Genomic DNA, 17791 nt, shown 5'->3' with positions numbered 1-17791 from the left:
CTGAAGTATCATCAGTACAATCAATTTCTTTATACTTTGCTTAGATGTACTAAACAAAGCTTCATCCACCATTATTAAAAAGTGGATAATAGAACAAAATTCCACCCTGCAATTCATTGTGCCAGAAATTAGAGGCATGTTATTTCCAGATCCAATGACACAAACTAATGGTGAGTCATTCAATTGTGTTATAAACTGTTGAATTACACCTATTTCAGGGATTTCGTGCCAATCAGACTTTGCAGATGGAATGTGAATTTTGGTAAGTATAACACTTTTAACAGTTACAACACTTATCACAAATGATGCTGACAAAAATTGAGTGAAATGAGCTTCATAGACATCATGAAAATGGTGAAAAAGGATGATTTGAGCAACAAATGCTTTAGTTAGAAAACGAACATATAATTAACAGTAGTCTTCATATCGGTAATCCTAACCTTAAGACAAGAAAATGCTTTTACCATGGGATGAATAACTGAGAAACTTAGGTAAGTAACTACTTGATATATTTTTCTATTAATATACTTTCCACTGCACTATTCAGAAAATAATAATAAAAATAATTGGGATTAAAATTAAACAAAAATATTAAAAAGAAATTTTTTATTCTTGTCAGTTTTCAAATGGACAAAATATGTATTCTTGGAAACTTTTTTTTTTAAAAAAATATTCTGAAATCTGTTTCCACAAAGATAATTTCCTATGATCTTAATGGTGGACAGAAAAATATAAGAATAAGCAGAAACAAATATATTTGGAAGTCTTACAATGATATTTCGTACTAATTTTTTCCTAAACTGAAGAAAGAAAAAAAATAGAGCCTCATGCTCTGTTTATACAAGCCTTGTAAGAAAAAATAGAGCCTCATGCTCTGTTTATACAAGCCTTGTAAGAAGAAAGTATAAATCTATTTATATTATCACAGAATCACAGAGTCATTTAGGTTGGAAGAGACCTCCAAGATCACCTAGTCCAAACTCTGACCTAACACTAAAATATATCACTACGCTCTACATCTAAACGTCTTTTAAAGACCTCCAGGGATGGTGACTCAACCACTTCCCTGGGCAGCCCATTCCAATGCCTAACAACCCTTTCAGTAAAGAAGTTCTTCCTAATATCCAACCTAAACCTTCCCTGGCACAACTTTAGCCCATTCCCTCTTGTCCTGTCACTGGGCACGTGGGAGAACAGACCAATCCCCACCTTGCTACAGCCTCCTTTATGGTACCTATAGAGAGCGATAAGGTCGCCCCTGAGCCTCCTCTTCTCCAGGCTAAACAACCCCAGCTCCCTCAGTCTCTCCTCGTAAGACTTGTTCTCCAGGTCCCTCAGCTTCGTTGCCCTTCTCTGGCCTCTCTCGAGCACCTCCATGTCCTTCTTGTAGCGAGGGGCCCAAAACTGAACACAGTACTCGAGGTGTGGCCTCACCAGAGCCGAGTACAGGGGGACAATCACTTCCCTAGTCCTGCTGGCCACACTGTTTCTGATACAAGCCAGGATGCTGTTGGCCTTCTTGGCCACCTGAGCACACTGCTGGCTCATATTCAGCCGACTATCAACCAATACTCCCAGGTCCTTCTCTGCCAGGCAGCTTTCCAGCCACTCATCTCCCAGCCTGTGGCGCTGCTTGGGGTTGTTGTAACCCAAGTGCAGGACCCGGCACTTGGCCTTGTTGAACTTCATACAGTTGGCCTCAGCGCATCGCTCCAGCCTATCCAGATCCTCCTGCGGAGCCTTCCTACCCTCGAGCAGACCAACACATGTACTTAACTTGGTGTCATCTGCAAACTTACTGAGGGTGCACTCGATCCCCTCATCCAGATCATCGATAAGGATATTAAAGAGAACTGGCCCTAGTACTGAGCCCTGGGGGACACCACTAGTGACCAGCCTCCAACTGGATTTAACTCCATTCACGATGACTCTCTGGGCCCGGCTACCCAGCCGGTTTCTAACCCAACGAAGCATATGCCAGTCCAAGCCATAAGCAGCCATTTTCTTCAGGAGAATGCTGTGGGAAAAGGTGTCAAAAGCCTTACTGAAGTCAAGGTAGACCACATCCACAGCCTTTCCCTCGTCCACTAAGCGTGTCACTTTGTCATAGAAGGAGATCAGCCTATTATATTCAGACAGACAGCAGGTGAGGTATAAAACAGATCATATGTTTTGTAGGACATGAGCAATTGACTTCTTAAAGAAAACTTAAATATAAGGAAAAAGGAATGAAAACTCAGAACCTTTTAAAAATATTCTTGTTCTCTAGGTCAATATAAGAAACCACTGATTGCCTTGCTATGAAGAGTTTTATTCTGTGCATTTGGGAGAATATTCTGAAATGAATAGCCATTAGACTAGACCATAAGTCGCTGTTTTATTTTTTTTCCCATTTTTATGAAATGCAAACATAAATTTTGTTGAATTATTCAAAAAATTATCAATATTATCTTCATCCGTGAATTATCTGTGAAATCAGGATAAATTATTTAACTCTGTTCTGTTCTTCCTTAATATTTTGTTTTGGGAAATAATAAACATCACCGTTATATAGCATTAATACAGTACATAACCATCATATCTTGTTCCTTTGACATGATTATTTAGTGTATAAATTACTGCACATACTTTCTACTTTGATATTCAAAAATCAATTTTCACAAATGATTGTAGTTTTTTTAAGTTGTGAATATTTTCCAGAAAATGAAATCTTTGGAAAATTTGTGAAAGGACACACAAAGCAGTTTTTCACATGATACAACAGTATTTGTTCAAAATGAAAATCAATATTTGAATTTCTGTAGATATGTATTTGTTTTACTCCATTTTGTGCACATTTTGAGAGTTGCACAGCAATTAGTCAACTTTAAAACCCTTTTTTTCTTTTTTAGTTTTCTTTGTAAATTACATTTTTTTCTTCCTGTGAGGCTAAATTATAGTTCTTTGGTTTTATGTTGATATATTTAGTTCTTTTGTTAATGCTCAGAAAAAAATAAGCACTAATAATTAATATAAAAAATTTATTATATTAAACAATGTTGAGAACACTTCATTGAAAATATTATCATCATTTTGATTTTTTTTTTCTGTGTCTTTATTGGGGAATAAATTTTACACTTGTTTTTAGTTTTCTTTTAAATATTTCATCAACTAAGAAGCAATGCAAAAAGTTTTCAAACACTGAGACATGGAATTACTTATATTTGACAATACTGAAACTGATGCCAGGTTTCAAAGACATAAAACTGTGTGGTGCAGTGAACATGCTGGGAGGGATGCTGGAGGGGATGTCATCCAGAGGGACCTGGACAGTCTTCAGAGGTGTGTCTGTGTGAACCTCATGAGGTTCAACAAGGCCAAGAGCAAGGTTCTATATGTGGGCTGGTGCCATCCCAATCACAAATACAGGCTGGGCTGAGAATCATAGAATCATTAAGGTTGGAAAAGCCCTCTGAGATCATCTTGTCCAACCATCCCCGTACCACCAATGTCACCCACTTAACCACGTCCCTAAGCACCATGTCCAACCTTTCCTTAAACACCCCCAGGGACGGTGACTCCACCACCTCCCTGGGCAACCCGTTCCAATGCCTGACTGCTCTTTCTGAGAAGAAATGTCTCCTAAGCACAGCTTTCCAACCACTCTGCCCCAAGCCTGCAGTGTTCCATGGGGTTGTTGTGACCAAAAGAGAAGGACGTGGGGGTATTAGTTGATGAGAAGCTCAATATGAGTCAGCAATGTGCACTTGCAGCCCAGAAAGCCTACCGTATCCTGGGCTGCATCAAAAGAAGTGTGGCCAACAGGGCAAGGGAGGTGATTCTCCCTCTCTACTCTACTCTTGTGAGACCCCACCCAGAGTACTGTGTTCAGCTCTGGGGCCCCCAACAAGAGAAGGACATGGACCTATTAAAGTATCTCGAGAGGAGGACCACAAGGATGATCAAAGGGCTGGAGCACCTATCCTATGAAGACAGGCTGAGGGAGGTGGGTTGTTCAGCCTGGAGAAGAGAAGGCTCCAGGGAGACCTCCAGGAAGTGGCCTTCCAATACATGAAGGGGGCCTACAGGAAAGCTGGAGAGAGACTCTTTACAGGGAGTGTATTGATAGGACAAGGGGTAATGGCTTTAAACTAAAAGAGGGAAGATTTAGATTAGATATAAGGAAAAAAATTCTTTACTATGAGGGTGTTGAGGCATTGGAACAGATGTCCCCTCCCTGGAAGTGTTCAAGGCCAGGTTAGATGGGGCTTTGAGCAACTTGATCTAGTGGTAGGTGTCCCTGCCCAAGGCAAGGGTGTTGGAACTAGTTGATCTTTAAGGTCCCTTCCAATACAAACCATTCTATGATTCTACGATGTGAGAAGAAATAAAAGGAAATAGGGCATACAGGCTGTTAAACCCTTTTGAATATAATATACATCATAAATCACCATTAAAACATTTTTTTTTTCTTTTGGATCCTAGTTGTTCTATGATTTAATTCCAATGAAATTTTGTTAGGTCAGACGCCTTCAGCAATTGTGATGACCTGTTTTAGTGTCAGCAAAGGCTGTGCAATTCCTGTAGCCATAGAGATTTTACAGTATTAGTTTTAACAGGAAAGGTTAACCACAAGGTTTTAACAAGTTTGTTATCTAACATTGTTTGCTATTATATACCATCAAATATTGAAGAGTTTTCTACCCAAGGCAACACTAACTGCTGACTTGGAATGGCACACAGGTGACTTAGTAAGAAAATAACATCGGTTAACATGAGTGACCTATACACTGGGAATTTAAAATTTGTGAGACAAATGTTTTTTGCTTCGGTAGGCATTTGGATTCACTGAAGGACACAATATAGAGGCTAACAAGCAATAGATATGCGTTGTAAATAGCCACACTGAATGCTAGCATATTTTATACTGTTAGCTAGAAAAATATGGAGTTGCCTATTCCCTTTATTGAACATATCTGTGATATTTAGTGTATATTCAGCATTACTTGGGTTATTACATGCTTATTTTAAGAATTACTGTACACTTGTATATTAAGCAATCCAGATTCTTGCTTAATCCCTATCTGTGTTTTAATGATTTTTTTTTACCTTAAGTGTAATCTTCTGATGTGAGTAAAAGTTTGCATGCTACTTACATAGTCATTTCATAGTATTATGATTTTCATCTTTAACAGCGATAAATGCTAGTAAAGAGAATTAATCATTACCAGCAGTTTAATAGGGTCAACTGAAACTATGAAACTGGGAGTACGAGTTTATACCTGAAGGATGTCACACAGCAATCAACAACTTATTAAATTTTCAGCATTACATATTCACTATATTGACTGAACAATAGAATTTTGTTGAAGTGCTCACATTTTCTTCTACACATAGGCTTCTTGGCAAAACATTATATATTATAGTTTTGAACTTCGATACATCTCATTTGAAATTGCAGTTTACAAGGAGAATACCACACGTTTTTATTATTGCTTTCCGTTTTTGTTTTCAGTTGAAGAAGTCCTTTAGTTTAGCCTTTGAGGCTCGATGTTATAGTGCCAGCTTTCATACACTTTTTAGTGTATGCTCAGAATAAGGAGCATTTTTCAAAGATTTTATGTATTTTGAGACTTTCCATTTTTTTTTGGAGCTAGAATTGTCTGTTCAAATAGATGAAAGTGGGAAGCCAACACAAGGAAGACTGAAAGAAGAGAAAACTGAAATGTTGAAAACTAAGCACAATTAATATTTTCACTTATTTTCCCTCTTTTCCCCTTCTTCTTAAGAGAAAGAATGCATAGCAAATGGCTCTCATGGTTTCCTAGTTGTGTGGCAAAGTTAATATAAACAGACGGTTTTTTATGTTTTGTTCCCAAAGTTGTGAGTTCATTGGTCTCACAGGAGAGCAATATGGCAGTGACTCTTAATGTCTGTAATGAAGAGTACAATGTCATTGAACTGCCTTGGGACATCCAAGGCTCAAAGGCTCAAATCTGCGAAATGGAATAAAGGCTCTATTTCTATTGTCTGAAGCACTCAGCACCTGCCAAAGAGTACTCAGCACCTTGCTGGATTATCCCTATGAAACAGAAGATTAAATAGGGTGAAAAAAGGCATTACTAATCCACAGCTCATCTAGCACATACACTGTCTGCAGCAGCAGGCACCAGCCAGCAGCTGTTAAATAGAGCATTGTTTCCTTTCTGGAAGAAGAAAATATAGATTATTTTTGATTCTGAGAAGTATCCACTGTGTTTCTTTGAAAGGGATTAGGACATTTTTAATGTAATTATTCTACCATTAGTAAACTTAGAACAAATGCAACAATATTACTTTTTCATTGCATATTTCTCAATGAGAAAAGAAGTGGGGTTTTGGTTTGGGTTGATTTGTGGGTTGTTTTTTTGTTTGTTTGTTTGTTTGTTTCATTATATAAACTGTCATTTGAAAGGTTTGGAGTAGAATAAGTCAGGTAACTACAGATTTCACTACCAGATGGAAAGAATCAGGTGGTTTCTTTTGGGGAATTCTGGATATCCAATAACACTTATTTTACTTAATAATCATTAAGTAAATTTATTTTACTTAATAACCATTAAGTAAAACAATGCAATATTCCACTCTGTCCGTGGGATGCTGCTCTGCAGTTCTGATTTAGATGGTAGCTAATGGATGTGTCTACTTCTAGTACCTTTGCAGTCCCATACATTTTACAAGGAATATTCAGGTGATTAAAATTATATGTGGTATTAAGTAATGTGTAGGATCTAAGTTTAATCTTTATTTGCACTACATGAGTGGCTGCTGAGAGAAAACTTTGTTTTTATGTTATTCAAATAAATGCAAATTTTTTCTAGTGGTGGTTTGGATTGAGAACAACCCTGAGGAGAAGGATGTGGGGCTATTGGTTGATGAGAAGCTCAACATGAGTCAGCAATGTGCACTTGCAGCCCAGAAAGCCAATCGTATCCTGGGCTGCATCAAAAGAAGCATGTGTGGGCAGGGCAAGGGAGGTGATTCTCCCTCTATTCTGCTCTTCTTTACTATGAGGGTGTTGAGGCATTGGAACAGGTAGCTCAGAGAAGTTGAGTATGTCCTCTCCCTGGAAATGTTCAATGCCAGGTTAGATGGGGCTTTGAGCAGCCTGGTCTAGTGGGAGGTGTCCCTGCCCAAGGCAAGGGTGTTGGAACTAGATGATCTTTAAGGTCCCTTCCAATACAAAACATTCTATGATTTTATGATTTTAACATACCGCTCAGCAAACCATTCATCTGTTTTAACATTTTGACTTTGTAGGTGATGTTGGGTATTCATGATAATTTCACCTTCTTACAGTATCTTTTGTATTTTCATTCTTAGCATAAGAAAGCACTAGCTGAAGTAGATTTACAGTGAGGTATACTTGGCCTCTAACAGGTGGAAGTTATTAAGCATAAACTATGTTTTTCTACTTTTGTGGCCCACTGATCAGAATAATTGAGCTTCATGAGCATAAGGTTTCTGTGTTCTTGTCTTCTAAATTCAGGACTGTTCCAACTAGTAGAACATTCTTCTAGTAGATTGTTTTGGATCTCAGTAGTTATCAAAGTCTGCTTGTTGATTTTCAAATTTACTACTGATAGAGTGTCTAACCTAAATAATTGACAGTATAATAAGTAAAGCCATACATAGTTGGAAGGAAAATGGAAGGAAGCATTGTTTTAAAACAGAAATGCAGTAGCCCCTTACAAAGCAAAGTTTTGCTAGGCAACATGTTGGCGATGTGTTCTGAATGAAAGATTTGTGAAAGGATGCAGCAATATCTTTTGGTTTCCTACCTACGGAAGGGTGCTTTTTTTTTTTTTTTTTTTTTCTGAAGAAGAACATGTTGGAGTATTAGAGTAATAAGAGAAGTGGAAATGCCTGGGATTAATGAAATTAATAAGAAGACAGTACAATGATTATTCTCGATATCTGGGGCAATTTGAAATGACCATTAAAATGCTTAGAATAACAGATGCTTAGACTTGAAAATGATCAATAACATGACTGTGAGACAGCTGGCTTCATTAATTGAAGAAATTAGCTAACTGGCTAGGAACTTTCATCTGGTTAGGTCAATTAAGAACAAATGGTTGAATAGAAGGGAAGTTGTGCTTCGTTGATTCAAATAAAAGACGTTTAGTAAAAGATTTAAGAAATCACAGATGGGTGTCTAATTAATAACAAAACGAACCAAACAAAAAAGTCTTGAGTAGTTAAATGGGAAAAAATGCCTGAGCAGGCGTAAGATATCAAGTGTATTGTGGACAGGTACCTGAGGACTTCAGTGAAAGGGTTTGGTTGATTGAAATCTATTGGAATAGACAGTAGCAGAAGTAAATGCCTATCTCACATACAGCCTTTGATGTAGTTAGTTCCTCTTCCACTCATTCAAGAAATAGGATTTGGTAACATGTCAAAGTGATCAGAGGCATGTTTAAAACCTCTGCTGTGATGAAAAAAAAAAAAAAAGTAGTGATAGATACCACCAGCTTCTAACTGGAAAAAGCATAGCACACAAAACTTCATATAATGAATTTCCACTTCCTTGGAACACCACAGCTAAATAACTGCTTTTACTGTAAATTGCAAAGTGTTTTAATCAGCTAAACACAGACTCCCATCTCTGCTCAGAAGTGTCTTAGTTCAAGTCTTTTTATACTTCAGTTCTAATAAAATTCAAAGATCATGACCTTTGAGTGACCAAAGTGAAAGGGTGCACTGGAAGAAAGATGAACACCCGTGACCTTGTCAAATGAAATGAGTTTCAGTGAAATCAAAAGCAGTGCAATCAACATTGAAGGTCTACTGAAATCAGCAGAAGAAGCTCTCTGAAGTCATTAGTCCTCTTCCTTGGCAGTAGAGGAGTCTAAGAAGATAAGAAAGGAAATGCCAAAAGGGACTGCTGCTGGCCAGAACCAAGCAATGAGTGATGCTGGATTTGCCTCTGGGACAGCAGATTTAAGAAAGGGGAAAAAAACTCCTGTGCAACATCAGCTGGAAGAGAGGAGTGAGAAAATGTGAGAAAAACAGCCTTGCAGACACCAAGGTCAATGCAGAAGGAGGGCAGGAGGTGCTCCAGGCGCCAGAGCAGAAGTTCCGCTGTGGCCTGTGGACGGGCCCCTGGTGGAGCAGGCTGTCCCCCTGCAGCCCATGGGTCCCACACGGAGCAGATCTCCACACTGCAGCCCATGGAGGAGCCCCCGGTGGAGCAGGTGGATGTGGCCTGGAGGAGGCTGCAGCCCATGGAGAGCCCCCGCAGGAGCAGGCCCTGGGCTGGAGCTGCATGCAGCCCATGGAGAGGAGCCCACGCAGGAGCAGGAGGTCTGGGGGGAGCTGCCACCTGTGGGGGACCCGTGCTGGAGCAGTTTGCTTCTGGGGGATGGACCCTGTGGTACGGACCCATGTGGGAGCAGTTCTTGAAGAGCTGCTGCCTGTGGGAAGCTCCCGCAGGCTCAGTTTGGGAAGGATGGCATCCCATGGGAGGGACCCCACGTAGAGCAGGGAAAGAGACTGATGATGAAAACAATGAAAGAGTGGAGGAGATGAAGTGTTAAGGACTAACCACAGCCACCAATTCCCATTCCCCTGCACTGCTCAGGGGGAGGATATAGAAAAGTGTGGACTGGGGGGGAAGTTGTTCTTAGTTTGATTTTAGTTTCTCACTGTTCTAGTCTGCTAGTGATAAGCAATAAATTATATTAATCTTCCTATGTTGAGTCTGTTTTGTTCGTGATTTAATTGATGAGTAATCTCCCTGTCCTTATTTCAACCCTTGAGCACTTTTCATCATATTTTCTTCCCTTTTCCTTTGAGGATGGGAGTGAGAAAGCAGTTGTGTTAGAGTTCAGCTGCCTAGCAGGGTAAAACTACCACAAGTGTCAGAGTACAAGATGTCAATATTAATGCCAGTTCAGCACAAGGCAGCGTGCTGAGCATTAAGGCTGTAAGCAAACAACTAGGCCTAGAGGTTATGCTAATTGAGCAGAATATGAGAAACTACTGTACAGAACCAAGGAACTTGCTGGGTATGACAAGTAACTGTGTGTGATCACATGTGCATTGCTACTGGGAAAATGTGCTCAGTCTTTCTTCTGTGATCTAGAGGACCAGGTGGGAGGAATCCCTTGAATGCTTCTGTCCATCAGATTGGTGCTATCCTGTCACCGGACTACACTGAAAAGAGCTTGACTCCACCTTCTTTCCAGCCTTCCTTCAGGCCTTTGTGTACATTGATAAGATCTCCCCAGAACTTTCTCTTCTCCAGGCTGAGCAGTCCCAGCTGTCTCAGCCTTTACTCATAGGACAGATACTCCTGTCATTTAATCTTGGTGACCCTTTGCTGGACTCTCTCCAGCAGCACTACATCTCATGTACTGGGGATGTACACCATTAATTACAGGCCTCCAACAAGATTTTGTGCCACTGATCACCACCTTCTAGTCCAGGCTGTTCAACTTGTTTTCAATTCATCTCACAGTCCACTCATCCAGTCTGTACATCACCAACTTCTCTGAGGATGTAACTGAAGACGGTGTCAAAAACCTCACTGAAGCCAACCAAGGTAAAAAATATTCATTGCTCTCCTTTCATTTACCTAGCCAGTAACAGCTAGCAGTAGTAATATTGAACAGCAGTAGGGTTTCTGCTCTTGTAATGGATTTACATGGCGAGGTTTTTGTTGCCAGGGAGTGGGGAGGTGGGTGTTGCAGTGTTGGCCCCTGTAAGAAGAAGCCAGGGGCTGCCTCCTTGTCAGAGGTAGCCATTTCCAGCTGGCTCCAAAACAGATGGCACCACAGGGCAAAGCTGAGCCCATCAGCAATGGTGGTGGCTCTTCTGTGATAACGTAATTAAGAAAGTGTAAAAAACACTACAGAGTAGCTGGGAAAGAGAGGAGTGAGAAAAAATGTGAGAGAAAACAATACTACAGATACCAAGGTCAGTGAAGAAGGAGGGGGAGGAGGTACTCAAGGTGTTGGAGCAGAGTTCCCTTACAACCTGTGGAGAGGCCCATGGTGAAACAGGTTTCCCCCTGCAGCCCCATGGAGGATCATGCTGAAGAAGATATCCACACTGCAGTCCATGAAGGACCCCATACAGCTGGATATGGCCTGAAGGAAGTTGCAGACTGTAGAGAGTCATTGCAGGAGCAGGCTGCTGGCCACAACTGCAGCTCATGGAGAAGAGCCCACACAGGAGCAGGTTTTCTGGCAGGAACTGCAACCTGTTGAGGACCTACACTGGAGCAGTCTGTTCCTGGTAGGACTGTAGCCCACGTAAAGGTCCCATGCAGTTCTTGAAGAACTGCACCCCATCAGAAGGACCCACGTTGGAACAGGTCATGAAGTACTGTATCCTGTGGGAGTGACACCAGAGTGGATCAGGGGAAGAGCGTGAGGAGGAAGGAGCAGAAGAGACAAAGCATTGTGGACTGAAGGCAGTCCCAGTCCTCATCTCCCCTGTGTTACTCAGGAGAGGAGGAAGTAGAAGTAAGGAGTGAAACCACCGCAGCTTCTCTGCCACCAGAGTATTTATTCATGGCATATAATATTTTACTTATTGTTAGTAATTGATCTGAAGTGTGATCAGATGAGGATTTGCCACTACACTTGAGAATCATAAATGAAGTGAAAAGAAAAAAAAATAAATTATTAAACAAACATTAGTTTATATTATTTAGTGATTCATGGGAGAATTTTGCTGCTTACACTTATGATTTAATAATGTTATTCCCGTTCTTTACCATTCTTTATTTTGTTGCAGTGAGACCAAGGATTCTGATCATAATTGCATTGTGCCAGACGTTATATGTAAATGTTGTATTTCTTGTATTCTTAGCTGCTGACAAGATCCAAATTCATTCTTAGGCAAGATAGCTGTAGAAATTATCCAAGTAGATTTGAATTTGAAGAGGAAGATAGCTAGGTTCTAGTTACAGTGCAAAGAAATACACGGAAAACAAGAATTGCGGGAGCTATGATTTTGAGCCTAATAACTAGAATAATATTCAGGTAAGAGAGACTAGAAGAGAGAAGATACTTGTGTGTAAGCGTAGAAAGCAGAAAAATGTTTTATGTTGTTGTGTACTCACTATCCCACAAAGAAAAGTTCAGAGCAGTACTAGTAAACATATTGTAACACAAAGACAATTAATATCCATTGGCTAAATCTACTGTGATGTACCTTTAAGGAAAAAGTGAGAGCTTGAATAATTCTCAGCAGATGCTAAATGAAGTCTGTCTATCAGAAATAGCAAAGATAGGGCAAATGCAAGACTGCAGTTATTCCTAATATGAATGGCTTGCACATTTACCACTCTAGTGCTTAATTCCCTACCACTCCACCTTTGATATCTTGGAAACTTTAGTAACATAACGATCACTTAGCAGTTAGGTAACATAAAGAAGATTAATTATTAACAATAAATTCCTGCAGTTGGCAAATGTTAAACATCGATAAAGAAAAGGGTTGGAAATATTTATGTAGCTCTCTATTGCCCTTGTGAGTAGATAGTGCCTGTGAGCTATGAAATTATTTTCCATACATTGATTAAATATGCATTCTATAACTCATAAAATGTAAAAAGTGCCAGAAATTAACTTACTGTATTTTCTGTAAACAAATGACTAAAAACCAGAAATGGTTTAGAATGGTAATGCGCATAATTCTCAGAATGTTTTTATCTTGTTATTTGAGACTGCATATGGAAAACAAAAGCAAATATTTAATACTTCTCCTACCTGAGAAATAATTATACTAATTAACTGCACAGTTATAATATGTTCTTCCGATGGCTGTATAACTAGCTTCCATTCATAATAATTCTCCATGTAATTATCCTTATTTTAACAATATTTAACACATATTTATAACACCATTCTAAACATTTATCTTTTAAGGCCACACCGGTGTAATGAAGGTGAAGTCCTTTTAGTTTTGCCACAATGCCAACACTTGACTTTAGACTTTACAAAAAGCCTTTGTATTTGATTAACACTAAAGAAGATATATGAAACCTGTAAAGTGCTGCTAGATATTATATTAGTTAACACAACTGACAAGTCCAAATGATAGCAAATGTGGGGTCTGATTCAGAATTTTTGTACTGTTCTGCAACTTAATTTTGATAATCATTTTTAGATGTAGTCCTGTTGTAGTATTCAGTTCAAATAGGTCTCCATGCGAGAATTGCATTTAGCAATTCCATTCGTAAAAAATCATGCAAATGACAGGGAATGCCAGAAACATTTTATAATTTTTTTAAGAGAAATTCTGCTTTTGTACCTCTCAAGCAAAACAGTAAGCCTTATGACTCACTGATAAAACTCTGTAGGTTTTACTGAGAATATTCAGTATTCTTCAGACATATCTCCTAGAAGAGGTTGGGTGGGAAATCATCTTGAGGAGCATAGGAATGAGTAGGTAACTCATCCCCACATATCTGCAAAGAAAGGACAATAAGAGTCTTTTCTACAAAGGAAACTTTTTCTTTTCTTTTTGAATGCAAATGGAACAAAGGAAGAACTTTACTGCAGCAGGATCGTTGTGACACCGTGCCTTTGGCAACTATTTCTAGAACAATATATTATTCACGCTTGCCCTTCCTTGTTCCTGTGATAAGTACAACATCATAGTGAAGCCTTTTCAAAATATTCTAACAGAAGGAGAAGGAATTAAATGGAAAGTCTACACTCAGAAAGAGGAAATCTGCATTTCTTAAACTAACCAGAAATTAGTTTTTCCATTCTCTTCAGAGGAGCTAGAATTTCACTGCACAGACTGTATAGTTATAGAGCCTAAAAGCACCACCTGTGTAACAGGGAGTTTCATCATACAGAGTGAATTCTACAGAAGTCAAAAGATCCTGCAAACAGGAAAAGAGAATTTATAAGTCTTGAACACCACACATATGTATATATATAAAGGTATTTTATAAACAAATATATATTATTGTCAAGGAGATTTATTTTTCATTTTCTACACATCTAGATATTTCTATTTTCTGTTTTTCATCTCTTCCATTTACCATCCAAAAATAATTTAGATTTTCCTACTGAATTTCCAGATTATTTTCCTGTTGTTTGAACCGGCACAGCCAAAATAATTTTGCTACTGAATTTAATTCATCACCATCTTCTTTAATGGATCCTCTATGCTGTTTCTGTTTCCATTTTTTAACCCAGGAGACTGGTTGAAAATGTGGAATAACTTTTTTTTTTTTTTTTCCCTAGCCATGCAACATTTTTTTTTTCATCACAGCCACAGCTAGGATCTGTTCTGGCTCTTCTAATTCTATTTCAGATGATTTTTTTATATTTAAATATTAAGAAAAGTATTACTTTCAATTTCATCTGTAGTACTATTAATATGTCAATGTTTTTATTTATCCTCAGACCACAGTTAATAACACAGTGAAAAGTAGTTCATTTTTTAATGTAGAGTATTAACTACAATCATTCTAAGTTTTGCATGTACAAGCCTAATTCTAAATTGTGATACATTGTAAAACTGTATATTGCTGTTGCTCATGCGAAGGATGAAGAACTTATAGTGGAAAGCATATAGTGATAGTCATGTTCCTATATGAGACTAAGCATCAAAAATTGGGATATTTATAAACCTGAATTAATTTTGAAAAGAAAAAAAAATATATATATATATAGCTAAATTATGCCATTTTGGTACACATAGTGGTCTACCAAATATAATGAACTTAGCAGAAGTCTTTTCTGTTTGTTTTTTTTCACGTTATGAATAAACATTGCACAATCCAGTTTCTAAATATTAGTGAAGATCTATTGATCCCACACCATAATGAGAAATAAAAATTCTCTTTTTGAGGCTCAGATATGTTGATGTAGCAGAAGATCTGGTGGAGGTTGCACAGGACTCACGCCAAAGATGTCTTTGGAATCAGATTGGGAACAATCTCACACAATGTGTCCTGCTTGCATTTTCTGACTTAAAGTCAGGAACTTGAAATTCTCACAGAAATCAAGAAGTATAAGATTGTTGCAAGATAAGTCTTCTCATCCTTGCTGTTATTTTTAGCTTGATTGCATCTGCAGTTTTCATGCCTCTTCATTCAAGGTTTGATGTCTGCTAGTGCATACTGACACCAAGCCGATCAAACTTTTCTTGATTAATACTGTATTTTTGAGTCAACAGACATTATGTGCAAATGCAAGTAATATTTGTCACTTAATTTTAATCCTGCACTTTCTTGTCAAAACAGAAAAGTTTCTGCGGCACTACATTCTTCTTGGACCTTCTGGACTATATAAATTATATGTCTTACCTGTTCGGAACGATGCTCATTGGTAATTCCATTTGTTATTTCAATAGGTGTAATCTTCAATAAAAATATGTTTTTCATATTTAAATAGAAATATTTTCCTCCTCTGAGGTTTTCTCTCCAGTTTTGAGGTAATAATAGCAGTGGGGATTCTAATTTTAATTTCAGCAATCATTTTGGAAAACTTACTGAGGTAGAAAATTTATACAAAAAATCTGACAAATCATAAAAATAATACATATCTACTTCCAGGTTTTCTGGAAGACACAGCAACAGAAACTATCCTTGATTTTACACCCCAAATTTTAAAGACCCCTGTTTCATCTCTCACTGTCAACACATTGTCCTAGTAAACAGCAAGTGAAGGCCTGCAGAAGCTCCCAAAGGCATGCCTACACTGACCAGTTTTGCAGTGTTACAATAAAAGAACCAACACAAAGCCTTCTGTCCTCTGCCTGTCTCATTGGTGATTTAGTCCTTAAACGTCAGAATTACTTAATTAATGTTCTCTAAGCAGGAAATTTTAAATATAATAATAGCATCAGATTCACTTAGGTTAACATTCTTGATTAAGCGAGGTACTGGGAAATACACCTTGAGGAGGTATCTTGGGATTGTTTTTTCAAAGGTGTCTCTATCTGCATGAAACTATTTGGCATGAATTTCAGTATTTGTGAAAGGATTAATAACATTATCTGAAAGGGCCAATAGGGAGGTGTTTTTAATTAACTCTGAAGCTATTAAAAATAATGTGTTTTTTTTTTTTTTAGTTGCTGTGTGTCTTTATAGGAATAATAATGGATATTTCAGTTGGGATTGGCATATGAATTGAAACAGGATCTAGGTGGGAACACAGAGAAGGAAAGATGCAGACCAAATGATTCTATTCATCACCGCCATGACAGAAAACACTGAGGGTTTGTGTAGGGGTTTTTCATTGCTCCTGACGTATATCTGGATATTAGTTGCTCTTGGTAGTGACTGAAACAACGCATGTATCGGCACTAATATATGTGACTACATAACACGTTGATGCATAGCCTGTTCCTGCATTCTTTCTTTCTGGAGTTGTCCCTTGAAAATCAGTGCATATTTTGTCCAAGTAAGTAAAGCAGAACTGATCTCTTAAATCCTGCAGTCAATTTTTGTTCTTCAGTCTTATGACATGAAAAAGACCTACTTTGAATGTCCACTGCTGTATTTAAAATAAAATCAAATAGGTTGTTTTTTTTTTTTTTTTTTTTTTGATAAAACAGCCAGCAGAATTGAAACTAACAGCTTCATAGAATAATATGAAGTTTCACATTTAAATGTGATTCAGGTAATAGAACGTTAACATATTCATTAACATTAAAAGAGCAACTTGCTAAAAAGATATTCAATAAAATATCTTCAGAAGTTATACACAGCTTCTTCAAGCTTTATATGCTCACAATTTTTTACATGTCCAAAGCTTTCAGGCTTTCCTCAAAGAAATAGCCACTGTTAAAGATCTTCTGGTGGGTTTTCTGTCTCTTTCAACTTTGTTCCTGGGATATATAAAAGACTTTACTCCACCAATAGATATTGGTATCCTATTGTTATATTTTCATATGCAGGAAGAAGCCAAAAACATGCAAACATGTCTAGAACTTACTGCACGCTGGACGCTACAGGCTACTTAGACCAGGATGTACTACTTAGCACAATGACCAGGATGACGATGGGATGAGAAATGTGATAGATTCAATCTTTCTGTTTTACCACCATAATATGCAGTAGGCAGCCTGGCTTTTCCTGTTTTCCAAATTGTTGAGTTGAAGGCAGTGATTTTTTTGCTTCTTAATTGTGGGTTATAGTGCCATGTGCCAAATAGAAGAGTTCAATTAAGAATAATGCATTCATTATCAACCTATATCTAATCAACATCATGTAGAATAACTGGAATAACTGCATGGTTATTTTGGGACTCTACCAATAAAGATTTAGAGAATGAAAATATAATTGATTGATATCCAGCATGGCTTCATGGAAAGTAAGTCTTATCAACTCAGACCATTGTGCTGTTTTGTTGTTTGTTTGTTTGTTTGTTTGTTGTTTTCATTGTGTTTTATTTTTTCTTGTGTTGTTGCTTGTTTTGTTTTTGTAGTTTTGTTGACAGAATTACATATTGATAAAAGTAATTCATTTGCTTTTCTCCATTTTCTCCAAGGCATTTTAATTCTACATAATATTTTGATTAATAAGATTGCATTAGGGAATTTATCAGTTACACATCACAGTTATTGAAAATGGTCTCATTGACATATCTCAAACTATAATTGTTACTGAGGAGGTGATAATGAATGGAGAAATTTCTGCTGAGGTTCCCTTAGGGAATGATTTTTGGTTCTTCACTTTTTAGTGTTTATTGATATGGTCTCAATAAATATAGAACATGTTTGTTGAAATAGTTTGAAGATCACATTCTAATAACAGGATAACAAATACTGAGAAGGACAAGTTGCTAATGCA

General features: G+C 37.8%; 1 long non-coding RNA gene across 1 annotated transcript in view; it reads left to right on the top strand.

Moving 5' to 3' along the window:
• Positions 1-11712, top strand: part of LOC308187607 — a 73524-nt gene extending 61812 nt beyond the window's left edge. The window contains exons 4-6 of the long non-coding RNA XR_013944820.1: positions 219-262; positions 10484-10567; positions 11042-11712. This is a non-coding gene — a long non-coding RNA (uncharacterized lncRNA). The remainder of the gene's footprint in view (positions 1-218; positions 263-10483; positions 10568-11041) is intronic.
• Positions 11713-17791: the final 6079 nt, after the last annotated feature.

The sequence above is a fragment of the Anser brachyrhynchus genome, assembly GCF_964034855.1.
Source record: "Anser brachyrhynchus genome assembly, chromosome: 1".
NCBI classification, from domain to species: domain Eukaryota; kingdom Metazoa; phylum Chordata; class Aves; order Anseriformes; family Anatidae; genus Anser; species Anser brachyrhynchus.
This window is presented reverse-complemented; position numbering and strand designations above follow the sequence as displayed.